The sequence below is a fragment of the Drosophila yakuba genome, chromosome 2R, assembly GCF_016746365.2.
Source record: "Drosophila yakuba strain Tai18E2 chromosome 2R, Prin_Dyak_Tai18E2_2.1, whole genome shotgun sequence".
Taxonomy (NCBI): Eukaryota; Metazoa; Arthropoda; class Insecta; order Diptera; family Drosophilidae; genus Drosophila; species Drosophila yakuba.
Genome location: NC_052528.2, coordinates 1745656 through 1759533, shown reverse-complemented (window position 1 = coordinate 1759533; position 13878 = coordinate 1745656). Strand labels below are relative to the sequence as shown.

The 13878-nt window shown below is 45.6% G+C and overlaps 1 pseudogene; it reads right to left on the bottom strand.

Annotated features, from left to right (window-relative positions):
* Positions 1-9789: 9789 nt before the first annotated feature.
* On the bottom strand, positions 9790-13705 carry LOC122319541 (annotated as a pseudogene).
* Between the last annotated feature and the right edge of the window lie 173 nt (positions 13706-13878).

Sequence of the window (13878 nt, the reverse complement as noted above, 5' to 3'; positions counted from 1 at the left end):
ATACTGACAGTTTTTGGCGGTTTTTGGGCGGTAGAGTAGGCGTGACAAAAAGTTTTTTGGGAAATCGATAAAAATTTACAAAACCAACACAAAAATGAAAAAATATCACAATTTTCAAAAGTGTGGGCGTGGCAGTTTTGGGCGGCTTGTGGGCGTTAGAGTAGGCGCGGCAACATGAATCGACAAACTTGCCTAATCCTACTCTTTTACTCTACGAGTAACTGGTATAACTACCATTTTTATACCCGTTACTCGTAGGTATGTAGTATGTAACAGGCAGAAGGACGCGTTTCCGACCATATAAATTCGAGTGCCACGTCCACTCTAACGGCCACAAACCGGCCAAAGCTGCCTCGCCCACACTTTTAAAAATGTTTTGATATTTTTTAATTTTTGTATTTTTTTAATTCCTTCTTATTCCTCTCGGGAACTTTGGGCTTCTACGAGAGCCTTCCATCTTACTCTGTTTTGTGCTGTCTGTTTAGCATTTTCCCGTGTGATGTTTATTTGGGCAAGTTCTTGTTGAGCGGTTTTCTCCATGTTGCTCTTGGCCTTCCTACCCTCCTGCTTCCTTGGGGGAAGTCCAGTGCCATCCTTACTATGCTACTAGGGTTTCTTCTGAGATCGCGCCCTATCCACATCCATTTCTTCTTCCTTATTTGGTTGTGTATCGGTGGCTCGCTCGTAACGCGCCACAGCTCTGTGTTGGCTATTCTGTTTGGCCAGAATATCCCACATATGATTCTCAGATATTTTTTGCTGAAAACCTGCAGTTTCTGGGTTACTTTCTTCGTTGCGAGCCATGTCTCACTTCCGCATAGCAGAATGGATTTCACACACGCGTTGTAGATCCGGAGCTTTGTTCGCCGGCTTATTTCTATGTTTTTCCAAATGTGGTATAGTCTCCCAAAGGCTGAGCGGGCTTTTTCAAGACGACTCGAGACATTATCATCCACTCCATCATTGTTGGATATTATGGTGCCAAGGTTGGGAAACTGTTGACGAACTCGATTGGGTTCCAATGTATGATGATGTTTCCTTGATTGGAGTGGATAAATCGCATAGCTTGTGTTTTTGCTACGTTTATATCAAGTCCGACGATGCTGGCTATCCTGACGTGGTCATCACTTTTCCTCTGTATATCGCCGATTCTATGAGAGATAAGACAGATGTCGTCTGCATAGTCCAAGTCCTCAAGGTGTCTGGTGAGATGTCTGGTGATAACGGGCATCCTTGCCGAATTCCGGTGTTCGTCTGGAAAGGTTTGCTTGTTTTCCCGTTGTGCAGTACCGCCAAGTTGGCATCGTCATACATCGACTTGATGATAGCGATGAGGTTCGCCGGTACTCCTTTCATTGCAAGTGATCGCCATGTTGCTGCCCTTTCAACTGAATCGAACGCCTTCTTGAAGTCGATGAACAGGAGATAAAGCGGGACTCTCCATTTCACAGCTTGCTCGGTAATTATGCGTAGTGTGTTTGCCTGGTCTACGCAGCTCCTGTGTGGTCTGAAGCTTGCCTGTTCGTCTCGGATTGTTGGCACGATTTTTTACTGGAGGCGTTCGTTCAGCAGTGTAGCTAGGATTTTATAGCTAGTGTTGAGCAGTGTTATTCCTCTACAGCTGCTGCAGTCGCTAAGGTCGCCTTTCTTGTGGAGCTTCACGATGATTTCGCTTTTCCAAGTCAGGTACAGTCTCGCCTTCCCATATGCGTGCGAAATGTGGATGCAGCGTACCAGCCATCAGCTGAGTGTCAACTTGGAGCAGTTCGGCTGGTATGTTGTCCTCGCCGGCTGCACTGTTGCGCTTTAGCTTCTTTATTGCATTCACCATCTCTCTTACATGCGGGGGTGTAAAGGGTATCCTGGTATTCCCACTTGGTGGCGCAATGCTTCTATAGTCCATAGCCACGTTTGGTGATGTCGTGTGGCTAATTCCCATGAAGTGTTGGCGCCATCTCCGGATTTGTGCATTATCATTGGATAATAGGTTGCCTTCTAGGTCTCTGACTGGCTGGTTCCGTCTGTGGTGGGTTCCGGCAATCCGTGCAATCTGCTGGTATAACGAGCGCATGTTGTTCTCGCCGGCTGCTGGCTCTGCGTCTGTCGCAAGTCTATTCAGTAGCGCTCGTTTGTCCTTTCTAGCCGCTCTTTTCACAGCTCTGCACAGTTTGCGGTATTCATCACGATTCTGTGAGAGCTTTTCCGCCAGAGGCTTCACATTGTTTCTTTTTCTAATCAGGTCCAAGGTCCCTTCAGATATCCAGTCTGCTCTTCCACATTGTTGCAGCCCAATTATTTGCTCAGCTGCGGTCCTTAGCTGCAGCGGACTGTACAGATAAAGGTTTGTGGACCGTGATACAACCGGCTGCAAGCTTGTGGCTAATAAACTTTTTGTTCGCCCCTGTGTCGATAAAAAAAATGTAGCCTTTTTCCCCTTTCCCCTTCGTCGCATACTCTAAGTAAGGTACACTGGATAGCCGTCGGTCATAAAATTCACTCCCCCCTCGGTTTCAAGGTTATGTGTAGCATCTGTATCTCCTTCCGCTACCTTCTGCGGAGGATAATCATTGGCTTCCTCGACAACTTGAGACGCGCCATCGTAATAACCCTCATGTGAAGGGGCTTGGTTGCCTTCTCTAGGCGACGGGGTTGACGGAAGTGGTGCCAATTCCATGTGGTACAATCTTTGTGCCTTTCGGAATATGATCTCGCCCTCGGGCGTTCTTTTAATGCCGGAGCGACTACTGTACCTGATTGGTCAGATTGACCCCACCGATTAGATTCCATTTTAATGGCCTGTATAGGACTCTGAGTTCTGTAAGAATTTTGCGAAAATCTTCCCAAACCAGGAGAAAAAGGGGTTCGAAATAGTGCCCTGACCTGATGTTTAAATGGTCCTGAAAATCTTGGGGCACCTGACGGTTGATTAATCTGAGGTGCGGAGGTCCTCGATATTACATTCAAAACATACAAAAAGAGTACACCTCTGGTAAATTTCTTGGGGCCGCTGACAAGTAAATGTTTGGAACAGTCTCCCACCATCCTCGGATAAAAACATCCAAAGCCTTGTCCCTGTAGGTTTCTATTAACGCGTTGACCACCTCACGAGTGTGATTTCCGGTTTTTAGATTATTCAAGATCAATGAGAGAGGGCCGTTAACGTCCATATAAAATCTGCCCTATTTATCCAAGACGAATAAGCTTTCTGCTGTCCTTCGAACGCTTGTAGTTCTTTGACGCAGTCAGGGAGGACCAATCTCCTTTAATTCATATTCGGTGCGTGCGCGCACGAGGTGTTGTGGTTGATCGACCGTTGGTTTAGCACTCCCACGATCTTGTTCTAAAATGGCCACCCTATCATTTTTCTTTTTGATGTCTTCCTTAATGCCTGTTACCACATTGGTCAAAGCAACGGCAACAACGGCTTCAATTGATAAAAAACAGGAAAGTACGCTATAGTCGAGTTCCCCGACTATCTGATACCCGTTACTCAGCTGGTGAAAGTGCAAAGGAGAAATTTCCATACTGACAGTTTTTGGCGGTTTTTGGGCGGTAGAGTAGGCGTGACAAAAAGTTTTTTGGGAAATCGATAAAAATTTACAAAACCAACACAAAAATGAAAAAATATCACAATTTTCAAAAGTGTGGGCGTGGCAGTTTTGGGCGGCTTGTGGGCGTTAGAGTAGGCGCGGCAACATGAATCGACAAACTTGCCTAATCCTACTCTTTTACTCTACGAGTAACTGGTATAACTACCATTTTTATACCCGTTACTCGTAGGTATGTAGTATGTAACAGGCAGAAGGACGCGTTTCCGACCATATAAATTCGAGTGCCACGTCCACTCTAACGGCCACAAACCGGCCAAAGCTGCCTCGCCCACACTTTTAAAAATGTTTTGATATTTTTTAATTTTTGTATTTTTTTAATTCCTTCTTATTCCTCTCGGGAACTTTGGGCTTCTACGAGAGCCTTCCATCTTACTCTGTTTTGTGCTGTCTGTTTAGCATTTTCCCGTGTGATGTTTATTTGGGCAAGTTCTTGTTGAGCGGTTTTCTCCATGTTGCTCTTGGCCTTCCTACCCTCCTGCTTCCTTGGGGGAAGTCCAGTGCCATCCTTACTATGCTACTAGGGTTTCTTCTGAGATCGCGCCCTATCCACATCCATTTCTTCTTCCTTATTTGGTTGTGTATCGGTGGCTCGCTCGTAACGCGCCACAGCTCTGTGTTGGCTATTCTGTTTGGCCAGAATATCCCACATATGATTCTCAGATATTTTTTGCTGAAAACCTGCAGTTTCTGGGTTACTTTCTTCGTTGCGAGCCATGTCTCACTTCCGCATAGCAGAATGGATTTCACACACGCGTTGTAGATCCGGAGCTTTGTTCGCCGGCTTATTTCTATGTTTTTCCAAATGTGGTATAGTCTCCCAAAGGCTGAGCGGGCTTTTTCAAGACGACTCGAGACATTATCATCCACTCCATCATTGTTGGATATTATGGTGCCAAGGTTGGGAAACTGTTGACGAACTCGATTGGGTTCCAATGTATGATGATGTTTCCTTGATTGGAGTGGATAAATCGCATAGCTTGTGTTTTTGCTACGTTTATATCAAGTCCGACGATGCTGGCTATCCTGACGTGGTCATCACTTTTCCTCTGTATATCGCCGATTCTATGAGAGATAAGACAGATGTCGTCTGCATAGTCCAAGTCCTCAAGGTGTCTGGTGAGATGTCTGGTGATAACGGGCATCCTTGCCGAATTCCGGTGTTCGTCTGGAAAGGTTTGCTTGTTTTCCCGTTGTGCAGTACCGCCAAGTTGGCATCGTCATACATCGACTTGATGATAGCGATGAGGTTCGCCGGTACTCCTTTCATTGCAAGTGATCGCCATGTTGCTGCCCTTTCAACTGAATCGAACGCCTTCTTGAAGTCGATGAACAGGAGATAAAGCGGGACTCTCCATTTCACAGCTTGCTCGGTAATTATGCGTAGTGTGTTTGCCTGGTCTACGCAGCTCCTGTGTGGTCTGAAGCTTGCCTGTTCGTCTCGGATTGTTGGCACGATTTTTTACTGGAGGCGTTCGTTCAGCAGTGTAGCTAGGATTTTATAGCTAGTGTTGAGCAGTGTTATTCCTCTACAGCTGCTGCAGTCGCTAAGGTCGCCTTTCTTGTGGAGCTTCACGATGATTTCGCTTTTCCAAGTCAGGTACAGTCTCGCCTTCCCATATGCGTGCGAAATGTGGATGCAGCGTACCAGCCATCAGCTGAGTGTCAACTTGGAGCAGTTCGGCTGGTATGTTGTCCTCGCCGGCTGCACTGTTGCGCTTTAGCTTCTTTATTGCATTCACCATCTCTCTTACATGCGGGGGTGTAAAGGGTATCCTGGTATTCCCACTTGGTGGCGCAATGCTTCTATAGTCCATAGCCACGTTTGGTGATGTCGTGTGGCTAATTCCCATGAAGTGTTGGCGCCATCTCCGGATTTGTGCATTATCATTGGATAATAGGTTGCCTTCTAGGTCTCTGACTGGCTGGTTCCGTCTGTGGTGGGTTCCGGCAATCCGTGCAATCTGCTGGTATAACGAGCGCATGTTGTTCTCGCCGGCTGCTGGCTCTGCGTCTGTCGCAAGTCTATTCAGTAGCGCTCGTTTGTCCTTTCTAGCCGCTCTTTTCACAGCTCTGCACAGTTTGCGGTATTCATCACGATTCTGTGAGAGCTTTTCCGCCAGAGGCTTCACATTGTTTCTTTTTCTAATCAGGTCCAAGGTCCCTTCAGATATCCAGTCTGCTCTTCCACATTGTTGCAGCCCAATTATTTGCTCAGCTGCGGTCCTTAGCTGCAGCGGACTGTACAGATAAAGGTTTGTGGACCGTGATACAACCGGCTGCAAGCTTGTGGCTAATAAACTTTTTGTTCGCCCCTGTGTCGATAAAAAAAATGTAGCCTTTTTCCCCTTTCCCCTTCGTCGCATACTCTAAGTAAGGTACACTGGATAGCCGTCGGTCATAAAATTCACTCCCCCCTCGGTTTCAAGGTTATGTGTAGCATCTGTATCTCCTTCCGCTACCTTCTGCGGAGGATAATCATTGGCTTCCTCGACAACTTGAGACGCGCCATCGTAATAACCCTCATGTGAAGGGGCTTGGTTGCCTTCTCTAGGCGACGGGGTTGACGGAAGTGGTGCCAATTCCATGTGGTACAATCTTTGTGCCTTTCGGAATATGATCTCGCCCTCGGGCGTTCTTTTAATGCCGGAGCGACTACTGTACCTGATTGGTCAGATTGACCCCACCGATTAGATTCCATTTTAATGGCCTGTATAGGACTCTGAGTTCTGTAAGAATTTTGCGAAAATCTTCCCAAACCAGGAGAAAAAGGGGTTCGAAATAGTGCCCTGACCTGATGTTTAAATGGTCCTGAAAATCTTGGGGCACCTGACGGTTGATTAATCTGAGGTGCGGAGGTCCTCGATATTACATTCAAAACATACAAAAAGAGTACACCTCTGGTAAATTTCTTGGGGCCGCTGACAAGTAAATGTTTGGAACAGTCTCCCACCATCCTCGGATAAAAACATCCAAAGCCTTGTCCCTGTAGGTTTCTATTAACGCGTTGACCACCTCACGAGTGTGATTTCCGGTTTTTAGATTATTCAAGATCAATGAGAGAGGGCCGTTAACGTCCATATAAAATCTGCCCTATTTATCCAAGACGAATAAGCTTTCTGCTGTCCTTCGAACGCTTGTAGTTCTTTGACGCAGTCAGGGAGGACCAATCTCCTTTAATTCATATTCGGTGCGTGCGCGCACGAGGTGTTGTGGTTGATCGACCGTTGGTTTAGCACTCCCACGATCTTGTTCTAAAATGGCCACCCTATCATTTTTCTTTTTGATGTCTTCCTTAATGCCTGTTACCACATTGGTCAAAGCAACGGCAACAACGGCTTCAATTGATAAAAAACAGGAAAGTACGCTATAGTCGAGTTCCCCGACTATCTGATACCCGTTACTCAGCTGGTGAAAGTGCAAAGGAGAAATTTCCATACTGACAGTTTTTGGCGGTTTTTGGGCGGTAGAGTAGGCGTGACAAAAAGTTTTTTGGGAAATCGATAAAAATTTACAAAACCAACACAAAAATGAAAAAATATCACAATTTTCAAAAGTGTGGGCGTGACAGTTTTGGGCGGCTTGTGGGCGTTAGAGTAGGCGCGGCAACATGAATCGACAAACTTGCCTAATCCTACTCTTTTACTCTACGAGTAACTGGTATAACTACCATTTTTATACCCGTTACTCGTAGGTATGTAGTATGTAACAGGCAGAAGGACGCGTTTCCGACCATATAAATTCGAGTGCCACGTCCACTCTAACGGCCACAAACCGGCCAAAGCTGCCTCGCCCACACTTTTAAAAATGTTTTGATATTTTTTAATTTTTGTATTTTTTTAATTCCTTCTTATTCCTCTCGGGAACTTTGGGCTTCTACGAGAGCCTTCCATCTTACTCTGTTTTGTGCTGTCTGTTTAGCATTTTCCCGTGTGATGTTTATTTGGGCAAGTTCTTGTTGAGCGGTTTTCTCCATGTTGCTCTTGGCCTTCCTACCCTCCTGCTTCCTTGGGGGAAGTCCAGTGCCATCCTTACTATGCTACTAGGGTTTCTTCTGAGATCGCGCCCTATCCACATCCATTTCTTCTTCCTTATTTGGTTGTGTATCGGTGGCTCGCTCGTAACGCGCCACAGCTCTGTGTTGGCTATTCTGTTTGGCCAGAATATCCCACATATGATTCTCAGATATTTTTTGCTGAAAACCTGCAGTTTCTGGGTTACTTTCTTCGTTGCGAGCCATGTCTCACTTCCGCATAGCAGAATGGATTTCACACACGCGTTGTAGATCCGGAGCTTTGTTCGCCGGCTTATTTCTATGTTTTTCCAAATGTGGTATAGTCTCCCAAAGGCTGAGCGGGCTTTTTCAAGACGACTCGAGACATTATCATCCACTCCATCATTGTTGGATATTATGGTGCCAAGGTTGGGAAACTGTTGACGAACTCGATTGGGTTCCAATGTATGATGATGTTTCCTTGATTGGAGTGGATAAATCGCATAGCTTGTGTTTTTGCTACGTTTATATCAAGTCCGACGATGCTGGCTATCCTGACGTGGTCATCACTTTTCCTCTGTATATCGCCGATTCTATGAGAGATAAGACAGATGTCGTCTGCATAGTCCAAGTCCTCAAGGTGTCTGGTGAGATGTCTGGTGATAACGGGCATCCTTGCCGAATTCCGGTGTTCGTCTGGAAAGGTTTGCTTGTTTTCCCGTTGTGCAGTACCGCCAAGTTGGCATCGTCATACATCGACTTGATGATAGCGATGAGGTTCGCCGGTACTCCTTTCATTGCAAGTGATCGCCATGTTGCTGCCCTTTCAACTGAATCGAACGCCTTCTTGAAGTCGATGAACAGGAGATAAAGCGGGACTCTCCATTTCACAGCTTGCTCGGTAATTATGCGTAGTGTGTTTGCCTGGTCTACGCAGCTCCTGTGTGGTCTGAAGCTTGCCTGTTCGTCTCGGATTGTTGGCACGATTTTTTACTGGAGGCGTTCGTTCAGCAGTGTAGCTAGGATTTTATAGCTAGTGTTGAGCAGTGTTATTCCTCTACAGCTGCTGCAGTCGCTAAGGTCGCCTTTCTTGTGGAGCTTCACGATGATTTCGCTTTTCCAAGTCAGGTACAGTCTCGCCTTCCCATATGCGTGCGAAATGTGGATGCAGCGTACCAGCCATCAGCTGAGTGTCAACTTGGAGCAGTTCGGCTGGTATGTTGTCCTCGCCGGCTGCACTGTTGCGCTTTAGCTTCTTTATTGCATTCACCATCTCTCTTACATGCGGGGGTGTAAAGGGTATCCTGGTATTCCCACTTGGTGGCGCAATGCTTCTATAGTCCATAGCCACGTTTGGTGATGTCGTGTGGCTAATTCCCATGAAGTGTTGGCGCCATCTCCGGATTTGTGCATTATCATTGGATAATAGGTTGCCTTCTAGGTCTCTGACTGGCTGGTTCCGTCTGTGGTGGGTTCCGGCAATCCGTGCAATCTGCTGGTATAACGAGCGCATGTTGTTCTCGCCGGCTGCTGGCTCTGCGTCTGTCGCAAGTCTATTCAGTAGCGCTCGTTTGTCCTTTCTAGCCGCTCTTTTCACAGCTCTGCACAGTTTGCGGTATTCATCACGATTCTGTGAGAGCTTTTCCGCCAGAGGCTTCACATTGTTTCTTTTTCTAATCAGGTCCAAGGTCCCTTCAGATATCCAGTCTGCTCTTCCACATTGTTGCAGCCCAATTATTTGCTCAGCTGCGGTCCTTAGCTGTCTGCAGGTGCGCTCCCAAGGGTGGTCTTCTAGGGGGATCAGTTGTTCCCGCAATGTGGAACATCTCTCGTCCTCAGAGTGGAGTCGCTGAGGAGATGCAGGTTCATTTCTACCGATTTGCAAAAAGACTTTTTGCCACGCCCACTCTGACGCACACAAACCGCCTAAAGCTGCCACGCCCACAAGTTTGAAAAATTTTTTGATATTTTTTCATTTTTGTATTGGTCTTGTAAATTTCTATCGATTTGCCAAAAAACTTTTTGCCACGCCCACTCCAACGCCCACAAACCGCCCAAAACTGTCAGTGTTAAACACACTCCTTCGCACTTCCACCAGCTGAGTAACGGGTATCAGAAAGTCGGGGAACTCGACTATAGCGTTCTCCCTTGTTGTTTTTAAAATCGTGTTTTTTGTTTTTATTTAACTAGATTTTGCAAATGTGGCAAGAAAATAAAATGAAATATTTCACTCACCCTTGTATGCTTTTTATTAGTTTGCGTTGTTACAGGTTGTATCCTTACAATATAAAAATTCTGTTAAGATAAGGAAGAAGGTTACTTTAGTATGTTATACAAGAAAATTTGTATTATATGTTTTATTTTCCAATTGCGGAGCTGTGCGTATGTTTATCTAATATTTTGTAGTGTATTGATTGGGTGTATTTTATTTATTCCATGTCGTGTGTGCGCTGTGCATTTTTCACAATAATTTGTGGTTTATTCATATACTCTTATTGATGACCTCGAATTATTTTGGCACTGACCGCGGTGGTTCGGTAGTATCCCTTTTGGATGTTTTGTCTACTAAGGTACGGTCGCCACACAACATGATGGGCGGTTTTTATTGTGTGCATTCCACAAATCTTAACGTATCCAACAAGCTGCCACGCACCACTTTATCGCGCTGAGCGCTTGTTTGCAAAACGCAGATAAACTGCCGCAATTGTTCTCTATTGTATTAGTTTATCACACACAATATTTTGCACTTGCGAATTGGCAAGAGAAAAAAAATGTCGTACGTCGTAGCGCCGCAGTGGGTTGATTGCGTTTTAGTTAAGTTATAGGCATCGTGCAACTATTGCGCTCGGCATGGACGACGTGGCGACCTCCGGTGGCGGGTTGTTATTATTTTAAATTATGCTTTAATATTCACAACACAAGTTGTACATTTTCGTATGTTCTATTGTTTTATGCAATATGTTTTCGCCCCGTAATGGGCGTAATTCCCCCGGCAGCGGGTAATTGCTCTTTTGTTGTTCAATATTTTACTCACAGCTCACGCAGCACATGTTTTTTCTGAGATATTTTAATCTTATTTATTTAACTTTTTTTTATATTAGGTTAGGTTAGGTCTTACCGGCCGTCGGTTATCCGACGCACTTAGACCATTAGAGGTCCATTGTGATACCGTGTATGTTTTCCCCTTTCGCCTGCCGAGGTTCGTGTGAAATTAGCAGTTTCCCCAGCCAGAGGCGCTGGTAATTTTTTGTATCCGATGTGGATCGGTGTCGGACAGGTCGGAAGTGTCTATCAGGAATCTGCCACCTAATTGAGCAAGTCTTTTCGCTTGCAGTGCTGGGCACTCTCATAGCAGTGCTATGGTTTTCTCTGGTCAAGAGTTTTGACGTTCTTTTTGATCTTATTGTTGGCCATATTTGGCGTGTTAGGCGACAGTGTGTGGTATTTTCCCATATTGTCTGTTTGTTTCGGCTTAGGTTTTCCCTACATAGTAGTTTACATGTGGCTCTCTTGTATGAGTGGCGAGGTAGTGCCTTCTCGAGCTAGTTCATCTGCGATGGAGTTGCCTTCTATGTCTCTGTGTCCGTGTACCCATATAAGGCTGATAACGAATTGTTGTGTCATCTCGTGTAAAGATGAGCGGCAATTCGATACCGTTTTCGAGTGACTAGAGATTAGGCCAATCGATTTTATAGCTTATTGGCTATCACTGAAAATGTTTACGTGAGCTTTCCGGTTTTAGTGCTTTCATATGTTTTAGGGCCTCCGTTATTGCTGATACTTCAGCTTGGAAGACGCTGCAATGATCGGGGAGTCTAAATGAGTAAGCCTAGCTGTTCAGGATGAACTCCTCCTCCTACTCTGTTCTGTAGCTTTGATCCGTCCGTATAGAAGCATATAGCATTCTGGGACCCAGGTGTCTGGGAGTTCCACTCGTCCCTCTCTGGGATAATTGTGTTGAACGGTGTTTGTATGAACTCTGTTGGAGCGCAGTCCTGGAAGGGACTATTTGAATGTATTTTAGGATACATGAGTGACCTGCTTCTTGTGGGTTACACTGTTTGGTATCTCTAAGCCTGATTGCCGGTACTGTAGCCTGTTCCATGCCAGCTAGTTCTGGGCTTGGGAGGTTGAGTATGGCATTTAGGGCTTCGTTTGGGGTGGTGCGTAAAGCACTGCTGATGCAGAGTGCCGCGGCTCTTTGCATCTTTGCTAGCATTTTTATGCTGGATTTCTTTTTCAGGACCGGCCACCATACCATGACCCCATACAGTAGTATTCGTCTGACGATGGCCGTATATATCCAGTTTACTATATAGGGTGTTATGCCCCATTTGAGCCCTATTGCTTTCTTGCACGTGAAGAGTGTTATTGAACTTTTTTTGTATCTGTCTGTGACGTTTAGTTTCCTGTCAAGTATTACGCCCAGGTACCTTGCGCTGCTACTGAAGGAAAGTCTTTGATTGTTGAGGATAAATAGGACTAAGTCTTGTATATAATACTTCCTAGTGAAGAGAACCAGCTCGGTCTTTGAGGGGTTAATTCCTAGTCCATTATTTTTGGTCCAGCTGGACAAAACACTGAGTTTTTCGCTCAAGAGATCGCATAACATTTGGGGGTATTTACCTGTGAAAATAATAGCAACGTCGTTTGCATAGGCTATTATCCTGCAGCCCCCCTTCCATGTCGCATAGTATCAAGTTGACTGCTATGTTCCATAGAAGGACGAGGGGAAAGGACGCCTCCTTGCTGACGTGCCCAGTGAGGGTTGACGCGCCAAGTGAAGACATAACCTTCCTGCAGGTGAGCAGTTGATTTGTGAGTCCCACCAAGTGGCGGTCCACCCCAAGGTCTGTCAGGGCTTCGGTAATCGCGGTTGCGATGACGTGGTTAAGAGCTCCTTCTATATCCAGGAAAGCTCCCTTTTGGGACATTGATTTTTCAATCTTGGAGACAAGGGAGTGTAGTGCTGTCTCTGTCGATTTCCCTTTCTTGTAGGCGTGTCTGTGATGAGAGTTGATCTCAGATGCAGGCCGATGATTATTTCAAGGGTCTTTAGTAGGAAGGATGACAGACTAATTGGTGTAAAATCCTTGGGGGTCGTGTGTGATGGTTTCCCTGCTTTGGGGATGAAGACAATTCGCCACGATTGCGGTAGGTGTCCAAGAAGTACGGACCTTTTAAAAATGTTTAGAAGCCAGTTTATAGCTATATTTTCCGCATGTTGGATTTGTCCGGGTATGATTTTGTCTGGACCTGCAGATTTGTATGGTTTAAAACTTTGTATGGCCCAATGGAGGACCTTTGGGTCTATGCACAGTTCGATACTTGCCAGTATGGCGTTTGTTTGTTGGGAGGTGAGAGCGTTTTGGCTGTTTCCTGGGAAGGAATGCCACGAGGATCGCTTTGCTTTCCTGATGGCTTTTTTGTGGTTTGCAAGGGCTTTTTTGTAGGCGGTCCACAGGGCCTCCTCATTTCCTGCCTTGGCCCTGTTTAAAAGGGTTGTGCAGTCCATTCGGAGGGGATATAGTTTTGCTGACCACCAGGGAGGTTTTCATTTTCATTTGGGCTTGCTATTGGGGCAGGCCTTCCTTTAGTGCTTAGTTGCAGGTTTCTGTGAAAATTGAAACTAGTTCGATTAGACTAGATATTGTTTGAGGGTATGAAGGGGGCTCTGTTGGGATTTTTTCATTTAAAATATTTTTGTATTTTTGCCTTGGGTTTGTTTTCCTTGGGTTTAAGAAAACTGCTGGTTTTAAGGGTTGGTTTTGAGGGTCCTTTCTATATACCTGTGGTCCGAGAAAGATTGCTTATCTAGTACTCTCCAGTGAGTTACTGTCTCTAATAGTGGCTTAGAGACGATAGTTAGGTCTATTACCTCTTTTCGGTTCTTAATGATAGAGGTGGGGCCATTACCTTTATTGCATATGAAGAGATTCAAACTAAAGATAAAGTTGAAAAGAGACTCACCGCGGTCGTATGTGTTTGTACTTTTCCATTGTGTATGGTGGGCGTTTGCGTCAGCCTACTAGGAGGCCTGTGTTTTACTACGCTGTCTTGTACCATTCTTCTTACCCGGCGGTTCTTGCCTTTCGTAGGCCATGTACGATGACAGCACTCGGAACGGCTGACTCTCCACGGTGGCTGCCGCGCTGTAATTATGGAGCAGAAAAATGCTAAGGTGCTTTTTGGCTAAGATGCAGTCCCTTACTTTATCTTCGCTGGGAGCTGTTAGAAGCTTATATTCCTTAGTCCCTATTCCTGAAACCTTTCCTC